Here is a 6,329-nt window from a genome sequence, read left to right on the forward strand (position 1 = left end):
TCCTCCTCCTCTCATCCCTCTCTCCCTCAGCATCCCTCTGTCTCTCCCCGTCTTCTCCTCCTCTCATCCCTCTCTCCCTCAGCATTCCTCTCATCCCTCTCTCCCTCTCATCCCTCTCATCCCTCTCTCCCTCAGCATACCTCTGTCTCTCAGCATCCCTCTGTCTCTCAGCATCCCTCTGTCTCTCCCTGTCTTCTCCTCCTCTCATCCCTCTCTCCCTCAGCATCCCTCTGTCTCTCCCTGTCTTCTCCTCCTCTCATCCCTCTCTCCCTCAGCATCCCTCTGTCTCTCCCTGTCTTCTCCTCCTCTCATCCCTCTCTCCCTCAGCATCCCTCTCATCCCTCTCTCCCTCTCTCCCTCTCTCCCTCTCATCCCTCTCATCCCTCTCTTCTTCAGCATCCCTCTGTCTCCTCTTCCTCTCATCCCTCTCTCCCTCAGCATCCCTCTATCTCTCCCTGTCTTCTCCTCCTCTCATCCCTCTCTCCCTCAGCATCCCTCTGTCTCTCCCTGTCTTCTCCTCCTCTCATCCCTCTCCCTCAGCATCCCTCTGTCTCTCCCTGTCTTCTCCTCCGCTCCTCTTATCCCTCTCTCCCTCAGCATCCCTCTTATTCATCTCATCCCTCTCATCCCTCTCATCCCTCTCTCCCTCAGCATCCCTCTGTCTCTCCCTGTCTTCTCCTCCGCTCCTCTCATCCCTCTCTCCCTCAGCATCCCTCTCATCCCTCTCCTCCTCTCATTCCTCTCTCCCTCAGCATCCCTCTCTCCCTCTCTCCGTCTCTCCCTCAGCATCCCTCTCATCACTCTCCTCCTCTCATCCCTCTCTCCCTCTCATCCCTCTCATCCCTCTCATCCCTCCATCCCTCAGCATCCCTCCCTGACAGGTGTCCGGCCCCTGGTCCTCGGCTGCGCCCCCTAGCGACCCGCCGGACGGACACCACGCCGCACCAATGGGAAGGCTTCTCCCGCCTCCTGTCCCCGGAGCCTCGGCCTGTGATTGGTTGCTAGGGGCGGGGCTCTGTCCTCCCGGTGTGTCCCTGTCAGCCGGCGGAGACCCGGAGAGGAGGAGACGGGCTGATGGAACCCAGCCGCCGCAGCATCTCTCCCACAAAGAGCCAGACCCGGGTGGAACCGCTCCTGTAGCCGCGGAGCTCCACACACACACAGGTAGGGTTCGATTCCCCCGGTCACAGGTTCGATTCCCCGGTCACAGGGTCGAGTCCGGTGTCGTTTGACCGACGACAAAGCGACGTCGATTAACCGCCACCAACTAGAGGGGGTGCTGCTGGTGGTGGTGGTTCGACTAGCTCGTTAGCTTCCGAGTTAGCATCCATCCATTAACACGTCAAATAAATAAACATTATAAACACCGGCCGAGCTGGACTGGTTTTCCCAGTTCAGCTCGGTGGTGGACGCACTGGGAACAATGGCGCTTTGTGAGGCGGCCCCGGTGTTTACGTCCTCACTGGTTTGTAAATAATATGATGGCGGGGGGAGATAGCATGCTACACTGTTAGCTAACATGCTAGGTAGCAGATGTGTTTAAGGAAGAGACAACACCAGCATCTACTGGGAGATTCCTCCTTATTCCTAATGTAGAACACATCATCTGATCTATAACATTCATCCCCTCTGCTGCTGTCAGGCTGCTGAACCCAGACAGTAGTAAATCACATCTTTAAAAACTATATCTTTATCTATTTGATTTGTAATTATTGTCTTTGTATTGCTATTTATTCTGCCTCCTTTATCTTGATTTTCATGTCCTTCACCGACCTCTGGTTCTTTGTTGACCTGTGCTTTCTGACACGCTTCCTATTGGATGTTGTGTGTTCGATGCCCTCCCTCCCTGGGATCAATAAAGTTGATCTGAATCTGAATAATTATGTGTGAGCCTCCGAAGATGATTAGATGTTATCGTGCTGATGATTGAAGCGTTCTTATGGGTCGGGGATTGAACACACACACACACACACACACACACAGGATTTAAATTGGGGGACTTGAATCGGTCATGGTCCAGTGGCGCCCATCATCTCGCCTGAGTAGATGTGCTCTTCTATTATTCTGCAGCGGAAGATGCTCAGGAGTCAGCCTGAATATTTTGTGAGAGAAAGCCAGAGTTTCACCATGTATTATTTACATACAGGCAGACAGCCGGCAGCACCGCTATACGGTCTAGCACCTTCGTTCCTCGTGTATTTTTTGGTTTTGTTCTCATTCCTACTTTTTCATTTGTTAATAGCAGGGATGATCACATCTCTCCACTCGTTCTAGTGTTTCCTTCCCCAGCCTGGTGTGGTCACGCTCCTACTTTTGGCCTCTTCCTCCTTATTCCTCCCACACCCTGCTGCCCTCCTTACTCAGGACTCAGTCACCCTCCCTCTCCATCCATCTCTCCAGCTGTGTGGCACAGCCAGTCGGTCGACCCAGTTAACGCCATTGTTGTGTGTCTGGACTCACGCTACAAGTAACACACACAGACAGACGGCATGTCACATCATTGTGCTGCTGTGGCGTGCTGTCACAGATTCACAAAGCCCCACTCAGCCCAATTACTTTATGTCATCATTTCAACCCATTTTTACACAAGGACACTACAGCACTAGTTAAGCGGAGATTCAAAATGTTAAAGCCCCTTAGAAATGTAAGGAATCAGGGTTTTCTAATGACTGAGTTGTTGTAAAATGTTCTAATCACATTTGTAAGTGTGTGTACTGTAGGTGTATTATATAACACTGGGTGGGCCACTACACTGGCCATAGTACAATATGTTCACCGCACCACTTGAACTTCTTCATCTATATTTTAGCACCATGACAATATGTCCTGAATAAACTAAATAAATAATGCAGGTTCCCTCAAGGGACATCAAGTGGATTAATCAACACTTTACAAATTGATGTTGTGTCGAGACCAATCATCACAAAAGCATGTTTTTCGGATTCTTAAAGTTGTGTTTTTTTCCAGCAAGTGAGTGTTAATGGTTGATCGCCCTTTTCTGCATTCAGAGAGAATCTCACACAGGATGTAGTAAGTCTTTGTACAGCCCGAGCATCAGAACTGGGTGGAAACAGCCGGCTGAACAAGGAAATGTCTCCTGCTGCACAGTTCCCAGTTCAGTGGACAGTTTCACAGATTGCTTTGCATCTTCCCTCATCATCAGACTAAGAATTATAGGTTTATCAGTTTATGAAAACCGTACCTACTGAAATTGAATAGGGAAACTGCATCTTTACTCTATTTCGGACATTTAATTATGGATCCATTCTTCAATTCTTGATGTGTGAAGAAACACTTGGTCCATTTCAGTCTTTGTACAAGAAACAAGGAACAACTCGTCCAATATCTAATCAGGAATCATAATAATGTGATTTACTTATATTTTATATACGGCATCTGTCTCATTCTTCAGTGTTGAGCTGAAGGTAGAGAGGTGAGAGAAACAGGGAAAGAGGGCAGAAGTGTTGTGAAGTTGATTGTTGGCTCAAAGAAGGGGCATTGTGATTATATGGTATATGTGTTGTAGTTTGTGTCCCAGCTGAAGTGCATTGTCCTCTGTAATAAGGACACATTATGAGCCTGTGTCTCCTCCCTGTATCGTAGCTCAGCTGCTCTCTTACAGACTTCTACAAACTGCTGATCGGATCCTTTGCTGTAAACACGTTCCCGAGCTTCTCCTGCATGTGGGAAAGAAGCAGAAACTGTAGTTGACCTCCCACGCTCCCTGCTGGTGAACCCTTATCCGCTGGTGAACTATCCATCTTTCCTCGCTGTCATCGTTTCCATAGATACCACCCGGCACCTCACTCCCACCGGCTTACATAACCTGCGGTTTCTGCCAGGCAAACACAAGTCCACACATATACAGAGACATCAGCACACACACACATTCCTTACCATCGCACTCCCTGTCTGGCTTTCCCTCAGGTGCTGTTGCGTTAAAGATTAATTTGTATTTTATGTGCACGCTCGTCTCCTCCATGCTGCTTCGAGATAAGCCTCCTGGTGTCTTATGTAAATGTCTTGTGAAAATTAATGTATTTGGCTTGTGCGTTTTGTGTGTTTGATTTAGGAGTTAATATAATTGGTCAGGGAATGTTGTTTAACTGCTGTTGGGTTTGATGGAGCTCTGGGGCTGTTTACTGATGCATTAGTCTGCACATTAGAAACCCCAGAAGTGGTGTTACATAACACAAGTCTATATATGTATTGAATGGCTGAAGGGCTTACTGTACTGTGTGTGTTTGCATGTGCACATGGATGGTTAATATCTTTGTATGACTTAATTGATGTGGTGGTGCCTAAAGTTTAACAACAGCTGACAGGTTTAATGTCCCATGTCTCATGTTTAATGAGTCTATAAACCCTGGTCCTTCCGTTTATTAACACTTCAACACATTTTCACCTGGAACCAGAATTTATCATATATTCTCTCTGCTTCATTCTCGCTCCCAAGTGAGTGGCAATCACATACAGATACTAAAAGTCTCTGTGAATATACATTTTAGACTTCATTGAGAGAGAAGACAAGAGCAAAAACTGGAATAAGCTAATAAAGATTAATTTAGAATACAAACAATAAACAAACAAAGATTAATAATGTTTTGAAAAATGTCTGAAGAACTGAATCAGAAATGGCACAAGAAGAATTATTATTTCTCTAATGGGCTCAAGGGGGCACCATTGGAGAGCCGGTGTGGTGGCTTGTTGACGGCAGGAGAAAAGAAGAATGATACTCATCCACTCTGTCCCCTTTCCCTTAATCATGCTACACTAAATAACATACACTAGTACATATCAGTGCATTCCATATCATCTAGTTCCCTGAACTAGCGATGGTATTTGTGCTATAGACAGTGAAACATAATCCTGAATCTGCCCCAGATAGTTTCTTTCTTGGCCCGAGTTCATCATTCCACCATGTTTTGTGGTAATCTGTTCAGTAGTTTTTTAATAATCCTGCTGAAAGACTAAAGCAAACCAACAAACAGACAGGGGCGAACACACAATGTCCTTGGTGGCGTTAGAAAACCAAAAGTGATCGGACATTTTACTGCAATTACAAGATGGCATCTCCAGCTTGTAGGCCACATGAGAAATCACTGCAAAGAGGAGTGAAAGAAAAGAGAAAGTTTTGTTTTCATCCAGAGAAGACGTGTGTGCGGCACCCTCAGTGCAGTGCCTGTATAAACATGCAGTGAAAACAAACATATACTGTATCTGTTCCTGTTAAGACCAGTTGTCGGAATGCACCACTACGCTTGTATTAAAACCAGAGGTGGAAAGTAACTAAGTTTTACTCAAGTACTTTGCTGTAGTGCAATTTTGAGATATGTTTACATGTGTTTTTCCCTTTTCTGCTACTTTGTAAGGCAATTTTATTTATTTATTTACTTTTCTGATTCAGATAAATAATACATAATACAACAAGTAAATTATCATGTTTTAGTACTTTATAGGTTGAGATAAGTTTAATATAAGGACCTTATTCATGCGTAACCAACAACATTATAATGCAAAGTATGTACAATGCACGGAGTAGTAATCTAATAATATAATAGAGTACATTATTTTGAAAATGGACCATTCTACATTAAAACGTCTGGTACTTTAATTTGGATGATGAAACATGAGCTACAATTTTAAATGTCACTGTGGTGTTGCTATTTTTACTTTCCAACACCACTGCCAAAAAACAAGGTTTGATCGATAAGTGGTTATATCATACATGTCAATAATATCTATAATAAAATAATCTTCTTCCTTCTGTTGTTAATTTATCGTGCTTTACCAAACAAATCTAAAGATGTCCGTCTAAGAACAGCCTGCTCAAATATTTTTTATAATTATACGTCCCCTAAATAAATCCCAGCTTGTGACGCAAAGCTTCATTATCTCTAACAAAGAAACCGGATCTTGTGGCGACGCTCTGCTATCATTCATTCGACCCGCCTTCCAACAGAACCCCTGAACTGGAGTCTTGCTTCAGTGCATAAGCCAAAAGTAAACTTGTTTATGCTCTGGGTTCTCCTGTTAGACCGGGTTGCTGAGTGGCTGGGTTCGCGGTCTGGGCAACTGATAACGTGGCAACATATTTGAGTGACAGGAGACATAAAAGGTTGGCGGCAGAAGGTGCAATTTATATGATAAGGGGCAGGATTATAATCAGGGACGAAATTATTGGTTGGATGGGGAAAGGTTACATCCAAGTCAGCTGCAAAGGAAGGCACATAGTTCAAAAAGGTGTGTGGTACCCACTGATAGCATCTCCTGTTGTATGTCACGCGTAAAAGCACAATTTAGGACACAAATGTAAACCATAAACCAAA

The sequence above is a fragment of the Limanda limanda genome, chromosome 14, assembly GCF_963576545.1.
Source record: "Limanda limanda chromosome 14, fLimLim1.1, whole genome shotgun sequence".
In the NCBI taxonomy this organism is placed as follows: Eukaryota; Metazoa; Chordata; class Actinopteri; order Pleuronectiformes; family Pleuronectidae; genus Limanda; species Limanda limanda.